At 42.7% G+C, this 17,858-nt stretch overlaps 1 long non-coding RNA gene across 1 annotated transcript; it reads left to right on the plus strand.

Annotated features, from left to right (window-relative positions):
- Positions 1–11,927: 11,927 nt before the first annotated feature.
- LOC134070693 (uncharacterized) lies at positions 11,928–13,890 on the plus strand. The gene is made up of 3 exons (XR_009936959.1): positions 11,928–12,140; positions 12,901–13,039; positions 13,129–13,890. It is a non-coding gene; the product is annotated as an uncharacterized LOC134070693 (long non-coding RNA).
- The last annotated feature ends 3,968 nt before the right edge of the window (positions 13,891–17,858 follow it).

Genomic DNA, 17,858 nt, shown 5'->3' on the forward strand with positions numbered 1-17,858 from the left:
ACGCTTTCCGCTGCCGCTTGCCGCTGGCTAATGTGGTCCCCGCCTTAACATTCCCAGTGTCAGATGTTTTTGTACGATGGCCGATGAAAAGAGGTAATAACTGCGGTCAATATCAGCGAGTTTTGCACTTCTCTTACACATAATTAAAAATATAAATTCCGCCAGTAGTCCATTTACATTTTGCCATGGAACTTAAAGATACTCTTAGCGATGTTGGGTAACATTTTGTTCTGTTGACACTCGAAACGAGCATCTCGTCGGTGAATGGCTGGAACAGTTTTCTGTTGTTGTTGTTATTATGTTTCATGGTCCAGGCTGGACCAGGCTGTTTTTGTCGCCATTTTTGGAGCCTGGGCCACAGGGACTATCAACATTACACGTTGAACAATAGAAGTGTGTGTGTGTGTGTGGGGGGGGTGCTTTGTTTTTTTATTTACATGGGAGCAAGAGTTATAGTCCTTACAATCTCACATTTGGTGCGAGGGGGGTAGACGAATCCAAAACCTATTGTGATCAAGAAAGCAGCAACACCTGCAAATGTCAAAGAATGCCGTTGGAGCAAGGTACTGTACATCCACATGTTGTTTCCTGACCGTTGACGCTGTTTATGGTGTTTACAGTGTATTAAGGGCACAGACAGCTAGCGGATGGTTAGGTGATGTTTGCTGCATGTGACTAAAACTGTTTTAGCTTAGAAACCATGTAACATTGCTTAGAGCATCTTTAACTGAAAGCCAGTCAGAAAGCAATTTCCTTGTTTGCCCAGTCGGGGTTTAATTTTTTGATAATGACAAAATATTATTCCTTACTTATATGATAGTTACAGAGCTTGAAGGCTGTTCTATTGGTGTTGTTTTTGTCAGTGATTTGTGAAAATCACCTATCTATGCGCTCTGTTCACTAGCTTACTTGAAGTCCGCAAACCAGTTTCCTGTCGTTGACATTGCTGTCAACAAGCACCTGAAGAAGAGTTGCTTCAGTTGTACCAAAAGAGAATCCTTCCGTCCTCATTTTCTGACAGGCATGTCAACAAACAGGAGAATGTTTTGCAGACGTCAAGCTAACTAGTGCAAAGGGGCGGGCCCGTAACACAAGGAGTTTAACATCTGTCTCTCCTGTGTATATTTCTCATATGACAGTAAATATGTCACAGCCTATTCAATTCAATTAAATTCATCACATACTTTCACAATTATGTAGGAAATAGCTAAAACAAAAAAGTACATACTGTACTCACATCAATAAAGAAAAGATTAAAGGACTTTAAAAAATAGCATACTGATATCATGGTTTAAAATCTACTCACACAGATGGTAACAGGTTATGATTACATTCAGTCATATTAAATCATATTGTTCATGTTGTACTAGCCGTGGAAATGTACCATGCAGGAATATCTCCTCCAATGGAATATAATGGACAATTCAGCCTTTCCATGGTGCATGTACTTTTCCAGACCACAGCCATTGTATGTTCTGGACCGGTTGAAGTCAAAACACTCCACAAACACACCTGGGTATTCAAATCATGTAATATCTGTGGCTATTTCTGATACAGGCCCTGCTCCACATCACTGAGATACAGTTTTTCCCATCCATCACCCTGCATGTCACAGCACATCTACAGGTGACAGGTAAATCAAGCGTGTTATTCCATGCATCTAAACAAACATAAATGGCTTGTTCCTATGTAACTGAAACAGCTACTTGTTTGTTTGCATTTCTTTTGAATCTTTCTTCACTTCAGACTATAGGTGTTTCATTTGATATGCTGTTGTAGTTTCTCAATCAGGGTCAGTGCCTTGTTTAATGTAAATTAAACCATTTTAGATAGTATTATCTATGTATCTTTGTCACTGTTGTCATTTAATATACATCTGTTGAAGTTTTTCACCACCAGTATGAAGTAAAAATGTTATAAGATGTATAGTGTGCATTATTATTATTCTTTGAGTCAACACCATTTAAATGCTTGCTCTTTTTACATACCATATTTTTACAAAATATTTGAAGATGCTATATCCACCATTTTGATGCATTTCCATAAATCTTTTTATTTTATTTTGTTTTCCGAGTAATTTCAGTGGGACTGTAAATGGGTTATTATTATTGTATTTGTCTTTACGCAACCAAAACAACACAACTGCACTTCTATTGATATTACCTGAAATACACAAATAAATAACAATTTATCAATGTTTATTTATTTTTTATTTTTTTCAATGGACTTATACTGCTTTGGAGAAGAACTCTTCATTTGTAGATCTCTATCTGTTAGATATTATACAACAGTTACGTCCGGTCGAACGATTAAGCAATATCTGATTGGACGAGGCGCGTTCTATCAGTGGTGATATTAAGTAATATCACCACTGATGACTCTTCACAGCTAATAATCACTCCGCAACAGTTGATTCTTCGCTTTGATTTAACCAGAGACGGCATTCCATGTTCTTTGACTTAGCAGTTGCATAGCAACCACACACGTTCTGAGCTAGGCCTACTTCGCATAGCGGAGGAACTGGGCTAAATAAAACAATGGCAAATAATAATTATCCTTCCTAAAAATGCACTCTGGTGTCTTTTTTTCGTCGGCAATGGAACAGCCTTCGGCTTCGTGCCTACGGCGAACCACAGCTGTGGCGATATTGCCCAGCAACACCACTCCCACTCGTGCAATATTACCCAGCAACACCACTCCCACTCGTGCGATAATGCCCAACAACACCACTCCCCCTCGTGCGATAATGCCCAACAACACCACTCCCACTCGTGCGATAATGCCCAACAACACCACTCCCACTCGTGCGATATTGCCCAACAACACCACTCCCACTCGTGCGATATTGCCCAACAACACCACTCCCACTCGTGCGATAATGCTAAGCATATAAGGGATGATGTAGAACGCTGGTCATTTTCGGAAAAAAAAAAATAGACAAGGCGAACCGGACCCCGCCACGAGGCAGAATTTTTAATGACCTCTAGAACTTTGGGAAATTCCAAAGTGTGTGGAGTGTTCTAGTTGACCTATGGTGTGGTTTAGCCATACTGTAGGTCAAGTGCATTGTAAGGAGCCGTATAATAAGATGTTCTAATTGTCTCTGGAAATGGTTGGTAGGTTGTTGTTACTTAATTTGAAGCATATCTAAAGTATTTCTCTGCATGTACGTTTAACCAGCTACTGTACATTAGGTTTGACAGAAATGTGGCCTCTTTTTCCAAATACCCACCATTTCTGTTATAATCGTGATGGTTTTGTGGGTTCTTCAACATCACAATTGTAGCACATTCCAGAATGCCAAAGTGAGGTCCAGTCTTGAGCCCAAAGTAAAATGTTGTCAGCGTAATGCGTTCAATAGTCTTGAGATTAACCATCAATTACAAAATGACAATAGGCCTAACTGAAATATGTGTTTATGCTGTTTTTATACTTCTTTTTTTCCAATTTTAGGTACTGCTAAGTCAAGCTATCCAACACGATCAGATATTTTGAGGTACGCAGACACATCCTGATGGTGAAACTGCCTATAAATCCTGGACTGACCTTTCTGTTTGAGTTGCAGTCACAGTCTTTGTATAATGTTCTTGTATTTCATTCCAAAACTGTCCTCAGGTCATGGAGAGAGGCGTTTTTTCCTATAATGATACCGGCATCATGAACAAGACTGAGGACTTTGATCCCTTTTGTGTTGAGCTGTTTGTGGGTCCGTTGGTGTGGGCCGTCTTCAGTGGGCCGTGTGCATGTGTGGGGGTGCCTGCCAGCGTGTGGCTTCTGTGGATCCTCATTCAGAGGCAGCGCAGCGGCTCATCCAACGACGTCTACATGCTGAACCTCACCGTCATGGACCTGATATTTAACATCTCCATAATTCCGTGCATCATCAATTACTTTGTCTGGCGAGACTATTTCACCTTGCTGACTACAAAATTCCTCTACAGTCTCAGTCTTGGGGGGCGTCCTCTGTTTATGGCTTGTATTTGTGTAGACTGCTATATTGCTGTAGTTCACCCTATTGTATACATGAAAATGAAACACTCCAAACATAGGTTAGCTGCCAGTGTATTAGTGTGGAATTTGACTTTGGCCTTTGGGATATTATTTGCTCTCCAAGTACTCTTTTCCACTGGCACGCTGATTTTCTTTACACTTTGTCTTACAACCATTATTTTCTGTGATGGTGCCATCCTCCTTGCTCTGAGAAAGCCAGATCCATCTGGAAGGAGTGATGTCCACCCCCAGAAACAGAGAGCTCTGCAGACCATCACCAACAGCCTGGCCATGGCGTTAGTGTCCTACCTCCCTCCAATGCTGGTGTTTGGGTATGGCCACTTGATATGGCAGGCTTTGCCTGTGCAGAAGATGTTTTGTAACATTGCCATGCCTACGATCATCGCAACCACATTTGGGAGCGCTGCCTTGCCACCTCTCTGTCTGAGGAATCTGGGAATCTTTAAGGATCTGACTACTCCAAGCTTTGGCTGTGTCAAAAGGGTTTAAATCATGTGGTCCGGTCACTCAGGCTGGGGGGGGAGGAGCAGTCCTTCCTTGCAATCTTCCTTGCAATCTCACATTTGGTGCGAGAGGCGTAGACAAAGCCAAAACCAAAGATCATTAAGGGCGGAGCAAGATACTTCATGAGAAGCCACTTCCTGGCACCTGAATCGCAAAAGGAAGGGGGGCAAAATCCCCCTTTATGCAGAGCTGTTCCGCCTCTGTTCCATTGAAGTCTATGGACATGACACGCATGACACACCCCCTTTATGCAGAGGAAGTGATCCCCGTTTTGCGCCCATAGACATGAATTACGACGACGTATCTTGCTCCGTCTTAAGGATCTTTGCCAAAACCTATTGTGATCAAGAGAAGCGGCTATGTTCATAAAGCCGTGACCCATATATCTATTTAGCATTCAGGCCAATGGATATGGTGAGCTACATGCTAACAAAGTGCCTGTAGACCTACTTGTCTGGAACATGCAGATTTTTTGCCATTTGTGTTTACCACTAAAATGATGTCTGACCGGTTACATAAACATTACTTATGTCCATGGCAATGACTGACATTGGCTACGAATAAAGCCTGTTAAAATAAAGGTAACAAATCTGAAAGCATTTTGAATAAAGGCTCCGCGACCCGCCCAGAAGGGTTCCGCGATCCATTTTTGGGTCCCTACCCACCAGTAAGAAACACTGCTATAGAGTGTACAGTATCTATTCATAGGATTATACTAAAGCAACGATAGGATGGTGTTCAGTAAAGTAATGATTGTTTGAACATGTAGAACTGTATCTCTATTGTGGCATTTTGATAGGGTGTGTTTGAAAAATGAAATCAAATTACTTCCTGTGTTTTTTTGTGCTGTGAGGTAGAACACTGCGTGGGGTGTTTTGCAAAATGTTTTTTAGGAAATTGAAAACTGAGTCAAACACTGAGAATTAGTTATGGTTTTGAAGATTTTGTGTGGGGTTATGGTGTTTGAAAGAAATGTTTAGACAATTGTGTGACAAGCAGTTTGGAAATTTAGTGTGTAAGCAGTTGAAAGAAACTCTGCACAACTCTGTGTATCATCATTAACACGTTTGAAGTCATTATGATACAAACAGATAGAAAATAGAAAAAAACTGACAAACCTGATTATGTTTATATTCAAGCATCAGGCTTTTGTAGTTTTAGCTTTAAGAATTAATTCATTTTAAGTGTGCTGTGTGCATCTGCTTGATTTGTCATATTCTGGTAATAGCAACTTAGCCTTCTTTAGCCTGGGATGAAAGCCTACAGAAAATCGTGTGTATTGTTAGATGCTGTTGGTGGCTGATTATAGACAAATTAAGTGTGCATGTGTGTTATGTAAGGGATAATGTATTGGTCTTTATCGGGAAAATAAGTCCCGGCAGGGCGATCCAGACCCCGACGCGCCAGCAGAGGGGTCTTGCTTCGCCCTTAAGAGATTTCATTTTACCGATAATGGCAGGCGAAAAATGAAAATAAATAAATGTCTTTTTACTATTTGTTATATCGTGGCTTTTGCTGAGAAACCAATAGTTCACAACAAACGCTGAACTTGAATCAGACATTCTTTCGAACACAGCTTATTAATGTTTGCTTCAACTTTTGAATTAAGTACCACGGACATCAAGGTCTCCCCAGTAAGAAAGGATATATTGTGTACGCACACTTTTTTTGGAGGACGTGCTAACTGACTCCCTTCATTTACAGCAACTGTGCTAAGCTAAAGCTAAAAACGCTGCTCCCAAAGCAGGACAATGCCCGGGTGGATTTTAATCTGGTTTTTTTCACTGTTCTAACTCTGGGGGTGACCGAGACTGGCTTAATTTCATTTTTGGGTGGTGTATTCCTTTAAAGGTAGAATATCTCAATCAAAACCTTCTACACGCCTTCTACAGATTTCTGACTTTTTTCTTGAAAATGTTGACTTTTTTCTAAAAAAAAAGACTTTTTTTCTTAGAGATTTAGAATCAACATATAACTCCGTGGCCCTATTGCTCTTTCATACCCTTCAGGCAAACATGATGGGTTTTTTTTCTCTAAGCCCTATGCTAACCCACTGTTTGCTAGCTATGTACTGCATGATCAACTAAAAATACCTCTTCCACGGCTTAGTTGATGTATTTTTATTCAGAAACTGAATAAAAAAATTCAGCCAAACTCTCTCTTCTCTGCACCCAGTATAAGCAATCCAGAGCGGTAGATAAAACAGAGTGGCGACACTCCCATAGACCTCCATAGGAAAACATGGCAGCGCTTTTTCCAGGCTATTTCCTCGTTATGGGACTTTTGGAACTATTTACAGCCAATCTCTTGGTCACTAGTCAATGAGTTAATTGATTACACCTTCCAGCATCCAGAAGTACATCCCACCCTCCAGCGATTCAGCCATTCAGCACAGGTTTTTTGGAACTTTTGATCGTGTGGCGGCAACATCAAAGAGTGTCGCAACTCTCTCTCTCTATAGGCCCGATCAGATTACAGGCGGCATGCGCTATGAAACCCATTCATTTCAATGGGTTGAGAGCGCAAAAACGGGTCTGCCGCTGTGCTCAGCAAAGCGCAGCGCCGGCGGCATTTTGCCGCTTTGCCGCTGTTGCGCTTGCCGCGGTCAAAGTTAGAACATGTTCAACTTTGACCGCGGCGCGCTGTAAGTGAATGGTCTTTTGCGCGGAGCCCAGCAGTAACCATAGAAATAGGAGCGGTAACAACAACAAAAATCGTAGAACGTTATCTCAACCAAGAGCAACCTAGCGGTGAGCGCAGCGCATGCCGTCTACAATGTGATCGGGCCTTATGGCTCTGAAGCAATCCAATAGGCAAACCAGTGAATCAAATGTATTGCTAGGCTGGCTACTTGACTCAGTAGTCAGTTTCGCATTGAGAGCACAGAGATATTATGTAAAGTAGGTCTTAAGTAGATTCTCCACAGTAGTTACCCTGACCATATTCCATTTGCCAGCATTTACCAACAACAATTGTGAAAGCAATTGTGCCAAATTTCCGCCATAATCCTTCACAGGCTCTGTAGGAGCTGGTTTCCCAGTGTCAACTGCTATTTGCCATGTAAATGCCATAACACATCAATCAAGCCAGTCAAAGATGTTATTGTTTTGTCCATTGCCCTAAAACAAACAGGAACATGTAATGTCAGGTTATTTTGATTGATGCTTATCAAAGCACCTGAGCATGGATTGGAAAATGAGTCTGCATGAGAACACACTACTCAGTCATTCAAATCAAATCAAGGCTTTTGTGGGGTCAACACGTCTGCTTTTCACACAAACTCTGCTGCAGCTCAAAGAGATGAGGCGGAGATGAATCTTTTTGAAGTCATCAGACAAGGATCCAGTAAGTCCATGACACATTTTATATGATCTTAGTAATATACTGTATACAATGTAGTAACCTCCGACAGTCATCATTATGCTGTGTGTGTAAATAGGAGTTGCAAATAAATAATAATTGCAAAGTGGATAAATACAAACTGGGACAAGAATGTGAATATACTGTCAAGATACACATATTATAAATGTATACATATTTCTTTCATTTTTTCAAATGAATTCCTCAGATCACTTAATATGCTACTTTTCTACAAATATATCTACAGATGTCATTATGGATACAAACAGCTCCACAAATATCAGCAGTATAGCAAACGACACTGCAGCTGTTGACCTCTTCTGTATGGATTTATTTGTGGGTCCGTTGGTGTGGGCCGTCTTCAGTGTGCCGAGTGCATGTGTGGGGGTGCCTGCCAGCGTGTGGCTTCTGTGGGTGCTCATTCAGAGACAGCGCAGCGGCTCATCCAACGACGTCTACATGGTAAATCTTACTGTCATAAACCTGATCAGCAACATTTCCAAAATCCCTACCATGCTGAATTACTTAATCTGGCGTGACAAGATGTATTTTGACGTATGCTCTTTTGTGGAGGGATTTAACTTCAACGGACGGCCTCTGTTTATGGCCTGCATCTGTGTGGACTGCTACATGGCAGTGGTTCGCCCCATCTCTTACATGAAGATGAAGAACTCCAGGTACAGACTGGTTGTCTGTGCGCTGGTCTGGGTAACAACACTGTCCTATAATCTCTATAGCCTTCACAGACATGTCATCCATGTCTCAATCCGAGCACTATCGCGCCTGCTGACCATCTTCGTCATCGTTTTCTGCGACATCGCCATCCTCCGTGCGCTGAGAAGGCCCGGTCCCGCAGGAGGAGGAGGAGGCGATACGCACCCTCAGAAGCAGAGAGCTCTGCAGGCCATCGCCAACAGTCTCCTGATGACCCTGCTGTCCTATCTGCCCCAGATGCTGGTGGCGTCCATCTCTCCGCTGCTTCCGCTCGGCGCGCAGGAGGTCTGGTGCCACGTCTTCATGCCCAGTCAAGTGTCCACCGTGCTCAGCACAACCCTCCTGCCCGTGCTCTGCCTGAGGAACCTGGGCGGCCTCAAGCATGCTGGGACACCTGGTTGTGTCAGGTGTGTGTGAATCACACAGTGCACACATACTTACATGCTAGTGACAGCTTTAATTCTTGCTAAATTAATAGAATAGAATATAGGCTATACTGTTCTGATCCCGTGAGGGAAATTCGTTTCTCTGCATTTAACCCAATTTAACCGAATTAGTGAACACACACAGCACACACACAGTGAGGTGAATCACACTAACCCAGAGCAGTGAGCTGCCTGCCCAACCAGCGGCGCTCGGGGAGCAGTGAGGGGTCACTTCAGCCGTGGTGGACTGGTCGGGGATCAAACCGGCAACCCTCCGGTTACAAGCCCGAAGCCCTAACCAGTACACCACGGCTGCCCACAATTAGGACATTTTCTGTGTGCGTGTGTGTGTGTGTGCATGTGCGTGTGCGTGTGCATGCGTGCGTGCGTGCGTGCGTGCGTGCGTGCATGTGTGTGTGTGTGTATTGGTTGTATTCATTGTATTCAAAGACTTTGAGGGGAGAGGTTACTGTAAACCTCAACTAATGTCTGGATGGGCATGGTTGTTGATGTTATTACAGTGCATGCAAATGCACTGTTCTGTTCTTCCTAGGCATCTTCTTCTTCTTCTTCTTCTTCTTATTCTCCTAACCAGGTCCTAATTCGCTTCAACCGTTTAACGTAGAAACTTGGTTCAAACTTTGTTACGTAGGTCTTGAAAATAAGACTAAGTCTATTTCAGTTCTGTAAACTTGATACTTTTTGAGATATTAGCAAAATATTTTTCCCCATTGACTTTTCATAGACCTCTGAAGCTGCCCTCTGCCCATATAAGGAGATCCGGGAGTTAATTGAAGCCAACTGCCCATATATGGCAAGCTTTTTTGTAGGCGAACTTCAGAGGTCTATCGCACTGCACTGCTGATTAAGCTGATTTGCACCTGTATCAAGAGCCAGCTGCTCAAGGGCCTATCAAGTTTAATTGACAGCCAGTTAAATTGAACCTGCATTATCAGTTCTCTCTGTCTACCCATTCACTCATACACATACACACACACACCTGACTGCAGTAGGCTACTTCATATATACCACACTTCTCCATGCACTCCACAACATTCTCACCTTAACCTAACTACCCCATTTCACTGCATCATAAGCCGTTAACTGACTGAACGCCGCCTCATCCGCGGCTAGGTTTAACCGGCCATTCCCCGGCTAGGTCAGTGAGGACAAGAGGCGCGATATTCCAAAGCCGCCTCGGTGTAGGCGTAAACATGTAAGAACTGGGTGTGAAGTTGAACAGTGACGTAGGCCTACAACAACATAGGCGTCGAAGTCTCGTGACACTACTGTCATTCTCAAAACAGCGGTGCAGCTCTCTGTCAAGTTCTCTGCTCCTCCGTTTGATATTTCTAGATCTTCTGACTAAGTTTACTCTACTTATCCAAACTGACGACATCACCACTGTCACTAGATATAAAGCAAACATTGATTTTCACTCGGTGCTATTCACTGACCGTAAAAAAGTGTCATTAGTAGCCTATGCAGTATGAACCTTTTATACAGTCTGGTATGCACTGTTGTTTATGGCTAGCTAGACTGGCTAGCTCGATGTGACACAATATTGCAGCGCGGCTCGGATATGCTTGTGTTACGTTCATGCAAGGGGGAAATGTAGCCTACGGCTAAGATGGTTAAGCAGCCTGTTGTCATAAGATAGTTGACGGTTACGCATTATATAGGTGTACTAGACTAGTCAGCTGATGTGTTGTGGGATAAGGGGTTTATGTTACGGGATGCCACCCATGTTGTGGGATATAGCCACGGGGATCTTAAACAGGCCACTTCCATGTAATGTCATTCCTCATAATCATCTGGTAATAAACATTTCCTAACAGAGTAATTCTTGCCTCATCACAATATCAACTCTCCACTCATTCCGCTTGGACTGTGCATTATAGCCTACCTTTCACTGCCTCACGTCTGCCAGGTTCCAAACTGTCTTCCTAACAGCAGTTACAATCCGTATTTTTGTGATAACAACAAAACAGCTCTGCAAAGTTTAAACCAACGATGCTAATCGCGACTAGCGATTAGCCATTTAAAATGCAGAGCCTACCCTCATAAGGAGACCTCTCCAATTCAGAAAAATGCATTAAACTAAAATTGGACAACGTTGTTATGTTTCTTAAACCTTAGGGTGGGTATGATATAGGCCTAGCCTACATGCTTTAACGAAATACGTTGTCAATGGTTATTTGAGCAAGCTAGCCAAGGTCTAGCTAATTTATCCTGGCTGTAGATAAAGCAGGATAGGCTATGTTTTCCCAATATGTTAGCAATTAATAAATAAATGCTGAGATGTTTGGCGATTTAATTGACATTTGAAAGAACAGTGTGCTAGATGGACCACAAGGACCAGTGTTAATATGTGAACAGTATGATGATGATGATCTGACAGCTGTGCTCAGCATACAGTCAGTCAGCTGTTTGCTGATTTTAAGTCTTTCAGCAGTGTGCACAACTCTCGTTGTTGACAGCTCCGCCCATGTCTCAGCTAGCCGCCGCATAGCCGCCTCGCGTGCTCACTGCAGTCGCCCCGGGAATATGTGTACCCTCAGGGGAGGACAATTGGCAGCGTAAATCACCTCGGCGATTAGCCGGCTATCAGTGAGTACCATAGACTGTATATAGACCTGGACAGTGTGTCGTCCGTTGGAATTGAAGCAACCGCTAGTCCAGAGCCCCCTGGTGGCTGGCTGCAGTACAATTCGTAGCTCCGCCCATCCCCATGTATTTCAATGGCCAAGTAGCCAACTTTCCGTGTCACTTTTCTCACCTAAAACTAATGTTATATTTACAACATGTTATTCGAAAAAAATGTTTTCAATGTGCTTCAATACACACCATTTTTCTTTTCTCTGTGAAATTTTTTTTTTAAAGTTATTTCAACAACTCTAAAACGGGCGTTGATTGACAGTGCGTGACCGCAGCGTCAGCCGCTTGCAGCCGTTCAGTCCGTGGAGTAGCTGTAGGCTCGGCTGTGGTGGTGTTCGTTCGTCAGGCAACTTATCATATTTGTTTTATTTGCTGTTATTACACTTTATACATTGACAGTCATGTCGTGCTGTGCTGTTGGTTGTACTAACGGGCCATCCCAGAGAAGCTCTGTGCAGTTTTTTTTCGGTAAGTGAATATTAACTTAATATTAGCTTGCTAACTTACAGTATGTAGCAGCTGGGCTATGAAGTCTTCTAGGGATCGCTTAGCCGTTTACTTTAGCAAGGTAATTTAATTTTACAGTCATCTGTGTCAGACATCCTTAAAAGGATTAGGTACAAGAATGGTTGTAGTTATTAGTATATCAATGTGTCTGATTGTGCCAGGAATAGCGGTCCAGTTAGCTGACGTTAGGTTACCGGGTGCTAGCTACATTACCTTACCAGGTATTTATCTTAGCCTTGTTGTCAGTTTAGCTGCTCGTTTATTTAACAATGTTGTGATAGTTCTTAGACGAAGCCGTGTACGTGGTGTATACTTTAACATTAATAGTTCTTGGTTATATTTAATGAGATTAAATATGTTAACACTATGTAATGACCCTATGGTTATGACAGCCGTTTTTCCGATGAAGGCTGTCTAACTTAGCTAACTTTATGCTACCGAGTTAATGTAGCTGTGCTACCTCGGCATTCAGCGATTCCGTAGCTACGTTTCTTGAACGTATAGCCTAGTAGTAGTCAAATGAATGTCATACAACGACTGACTGAATTAATAAATGTGAACGGATTAACCAGCAGCCTCGCCAGACATCAAAGCATGGCATTACAGCCCCAGTCATCAGCAGCCCGGAGGCATTATGAGTTAAATATGTAATGGTTGTAATAAATACACTATGCCCCTTCACAACCGCTTGACATATGAATGTTTTTTTTTTTTTTTACAGTTTTCCTTTAGGTGTGCAGCATGCAGACAGACTGAGACGATGGCTGGTGAACATAAGACGACAAGACTGGGAGCCCAGCAAGTCATCTCATCTCTGTAGTCTTCATTTTGAAGACCATGAATTCACCATTTATACCTATGTAAGCCAATCATTTTCCTGACCAACACTGTGTGGTGATGTAAATTCCAACTCAACCCATTTCATGAATACCCAATTCATTATGTTAAGGGGAATCGTCTGACTTGCACTGCAGTACCAACTGTGTTCTCCCTTCCTGACCACCTGGTGAAGAGACCTGCTAGTAGAAAGGCAAGTGGTTATTTTCTTATCCTTTCTTTGTCAAGTGCTGCAAATGAGAAGGAATGTGAAATGGTGGCTGTTAATACATCAGATCAAAATGTGGCTTGTCAGTAGTGAGCAGTTACATTTTTGTGTCACCCAAGACATTAAAACGAAAGAATGATGTCATGGTTGAGATTGTGGAGAAATATTAAAAGAGGATGAGAAAGTAAGACGTGTAAAGTAAGTTTCATGGCATAACACAAACTTAGAACTTTTTTTATATGTTGTCTGTAATGCTATACAACTGTAATACCTCCTGGAAGTTTTGATTTTATGTATGTTTTTTCACATGGCGGTGGTGGTGCAGGAAGGGGGTATTTTGTCTTCCGCCTCCCTCCTGCACCACCACCGCCATCACCAGAGCTGAAGGTCCACGCCACCATCGCCAGAGCTGAAGGTCTACACCACCACCATCACCAGAGCTGAAGGTCTACACCACCACCATCACCAGAGCTGAAGGTCCACGCCACCATCGCCAGAGCTGAAGGTCTACACCACCACCATCACCAGAGCTGAAAGTCTACGCCACCATCGCCAGAGCTGAAGGTCTACAACGCTGCTGCCACCAGAGCTGAAATCTCTCTAAGTTAATGACTAACCCCCCCTCACCCCTTGGCAAACACAATAAAACATGGTCATTTGTGGATATTTTGTATCATCATTATTTTTGCTTAATGTAGGCTTACCAACCATTTAAAACTGTTTACTGGTAATTTGAACTTGTTCATGTTATATCATGTTAAATTCTATAACCATGACCCATATATAATGTGAACATGTCAACGTTTGAATAACAATGGTTTTGATAGCAAGTAAACATTAAGTTTTTCATTTTTATTGTCAGTTTCCAATGCACACAGAGTCCAGCAACCTTTACAATGAGGGCAAATGAGAATAGTTTAAGTTTGAGTTCAGGGATATACTGCAAGTTTAAAATATGATACAATATGTTCATGATCATGAACATAGCAAGTGTCCTACACTGTTCAGGCAATCTACACCTTTCAATATCACGCTCGACATGTCTGAGGTTGTTCCTGTCAAAGTGGATGAGATGGACGTCCGGGGACTGGAGAAAGGACATGGGAAATGCCACCTACAAGAAAAGGCAAAGTTTTATAGCTGATCCTTTACTGTTAACACATACTGGTAAGCATACTAAGCATGCAAAACTAGCAGTAACGTATTAGTTTGTTTCTCAATGCGGACATTTCATTACTCTGCCAATGGGCACGACAACAGGCAGGCTGTGTTTAAAATTAACTAGCAGCTACGCCAAACACATAGATTCACTCTCCATGTTGAGGTGGCATATTAAAACAGCCTTTTGATAACGGCAAAACAAAATAGGCCGAGCCAAACATAACATTGTCAGCGTCTGTGTGCTAACGTTAGTCTTAACTTAACCAACTAGCTATCGCTACTAACGTTAGCTTCTATGCTAACGTAAACGATAGCAGCTAGCTGCTAATGTCTGATGTGCTTGGCAAGGCTTTTGAGCTGACAACGTTAATATAGCCTAACATAGCCTAAGTTATTTAAATGAAGTTATTAGCTAGTAAACTGGTGGCTACAATATAAAATATAAGCTGTGTATTTCACTAACAGACAAGAGGTTTGTGTTACATACATTACACTTACCAGAGAAAGTTCACCAACGTAAACCTAGGCACACGAACGAACTGTCAACGATACCGTAGCTTCTCAGCCAGCGCGTCGACGCGGTGCGGTGAGGGGCGTGTTTCACTCGTTGTGTGGGCGTGTCTGCTCCGACCTCCTCATCACTGCGCATGCGTCCAATCCTACTGCGCAAGCGTACTTCAAACTGGCTGCAAGATGGCGTCGCTGCGGTTGCTTCAATTCCATAGAACACTGCTGAATGCAGCCACACTGTCCAGTTCTATATATACAGTCTATGGTGAGTACAATCGGGACTAGCCGGCTAAAAGCCCGTGCATCGCCGGCTATCTGTGCAGTCAGTAAACGGCTATAGAAAGCCACGCTCCTTTCATCCACTTAAATCCACTCACACACGCACGCACGCACGCACGCACACACACACGCACTCACACTCAGAGGTGGAAAAGTCAAGCTTCAGAGAGTAAAAGTCCAATCACGTATTGGTTCTATCTGTGCACTTAAACACAGGTGATCTCACCAATTAGCTGCTCTGCCTGGCTGAAGAGTTGTACTACTTAAGTCCCTTTCCCACATAACTTCTAGAAGTTACCCAGACATATTTACCCGGGTGAGGCACGACACGGACGTTTCCCACATGAGCTTTATGTCCGAGTGAGATACGGGTAATTGTGTTCACACTAGACCCGAGTAGGAGCCGCGAGGGGTGGGGCAATGTCAGCACTTGCAGGGGGAGGGAGATGACGCTAAATAAATGCGTTGTTGTGCTGTGCTGCCTGGATGATGCGAACTTACATCAGATCCAAAACATCATGAAACAACAGAAGTAGTTAGCTCGCTAGTCAGCGGGAGCTAGCATAGAGTGAAAAATAGCTAACGCCAGAGCCACAGTATAAACAAAGCTCTACTTCAACCCTCTCTGGTATAAACATCCAACACAACAAATTAATAAAAAAAATAATGACACACCTGAGGTCTGAGGCTCCTTCCCAACTCCTACAAAAAGCAACAATGCTAAATAACAGCGACGTTAACTATTAGCTGTTAATTGCTAACCCCTGTAATAAACAGCTAGTTGCAAGCTATAATCGACAACACTTCAAGCTATTCACATTTGCAAGGATAATCCTGCCTGTCCCGCAACAAACACAACAACATGATTGCAGTTTAAATTTTTATTGTACGTACACAACAAAATGTCACTGTTTTCTGTACTCTGGTGTTCTCGTCTGTGTTCATACTCGTAGGGCAATGTTTATCGTTACCATGGCAATTTGTACTTTCTGCCTCGGGCTGCAAGCAGGCTGCAAGGGCGCATTTCTATACGTCATCGGTACGCCCCCCATCTCTACCCAGAACTGTGCCGGCTGCGTTCCCACCTAAGCGCACCCGGGTAACATCTAGAAGTAGTACTAGGGGGCTAGTAGGGTGAGTTCCGGGTAAGAAAATACCCGAGTTTTGCGTTCCCACATACAGCCACCCGTTTGATATCCGTTTGACATCCGGATGTCTCGCTCATGTGGGAAAGGGACTTTAGAATCAGCTGGTTGGTTGGACTTTTCCACCTCTGTCCCTAAGCCACATACATACAACACACTGCCCCCCCCCTTCCCTCACCTTCCTCTGTCCATACCTGTTTGTAAATTTAAGTTTGTTTCACATTTTATCTTATGTCTTGCTTTTGCATGCACTGGTAATTTCCTCGAAATTACGTTTTCTAGTTGTTGTTGATAATTAGAATGCTTGGGAGAACTAACATACCATTGTTCTTTACTTTTTCACTTTAATTGAATGTATCTACTCAATCTGCTCAGCTTTCGTACCTCATAGTTCTTTGCATTTTTTTTTTTTTTTTTTAAACTCTGTGCTTTTAAATTAACGTGTTTATTTATTGTTGGAATTCCTAACATTATAGATTGTATTTATTGCACACTGTGGGCCTGAGGGAAATGGTACAGTATGTTGATCCTCTGTATGTCCTGTGTGGAAAGCAGGATTGGCAGTAACAGTGGCATTGAGGAGTGCATCTAAAGCCTACCTTACCCGCACAGACTTTGACAAGATTTGGGAAAGATTCTTGAAAGATTGTAGTCTTTTGAGTAAAGCTTGAATGAGGGCATAGTTAAAAGACTACAATCTTTCAAGAATCTTTCCCAAATCTTGTCAAAGTCTGTCAGTGTAAGGTAGGCTTTAGGCAGGCTCAGGCCTACAGCCTATTGTTTTATGTAATAAAAGCCTCAGTACCTAAACGTCTGGTGACATATACCTTACACACTCTGTAACCACAGCTTAAACACATCTTCTGCTTTGTACATTGTTTGCGAGCACACTGCAACACACATATTCTGTTTGTCTGTCTATTAGCAAGATGACTCAAAAAGTAATCGACGGATTTCGATGAAGGTTAGGGAAGGTCAGACATGACCCAAGGAAGAAACTATTAACACTTTGAGAGTGATCCGGAACACCGGCGGGATTCTGGAGCTGTTTTTCGCTTAGTGGTGTAATGGCATGGTATGGCCACGTGGTGGCGATCTGAATAGTTTAGGTTCAAATGTATGACAACCTAGGAAGAACAACACAGGCGGAGGTCTGTTCTCTGAGTGCTTTTCTAGTTACTTATACTACATGCGGTGTCTTACATTAGACACTTATATCAATTGAGATCTCCTATTATCATTTGGAAACCACTTCCATTCAAAAGGCAAGCACATCTGGTAATTGGCAATACTCACACACATCCCTGAAAACACAGAGAAAAGTGAACACCAATCAGCCTGAGGCTCAGCACTACAAATAGCCTCCAGCTACTGTAAGTTATTGTGTACCTGTTCAAGTGCGTATTTTTACAGTACATTCAGTTTTTTTTTTTTTTATTTTTTTTTAACCTTTTTGCCTTTATTAGGACAGGACAGTGAAGAGGTAGACAGGAAGAAGGTGGGGGAGACGAGAGACATGGGGTGGGATCGGGATATGAC

The sequence above is a fragment of the Sardina pilchardus genome, chromosome 22 (genome assembly GCF_963854185.1).
Source record: "Sardina pilchardus chromosome 22, fSarPil1.1, whole genome shotgun sequence".
Taxonomy (NCBI): domain Eukaryota; kingdom Metazoa; phylum Chordata; class Actinopteri; order Clupeiformes; family Clupeidae; genus Sardina; species Sardina pilchardus.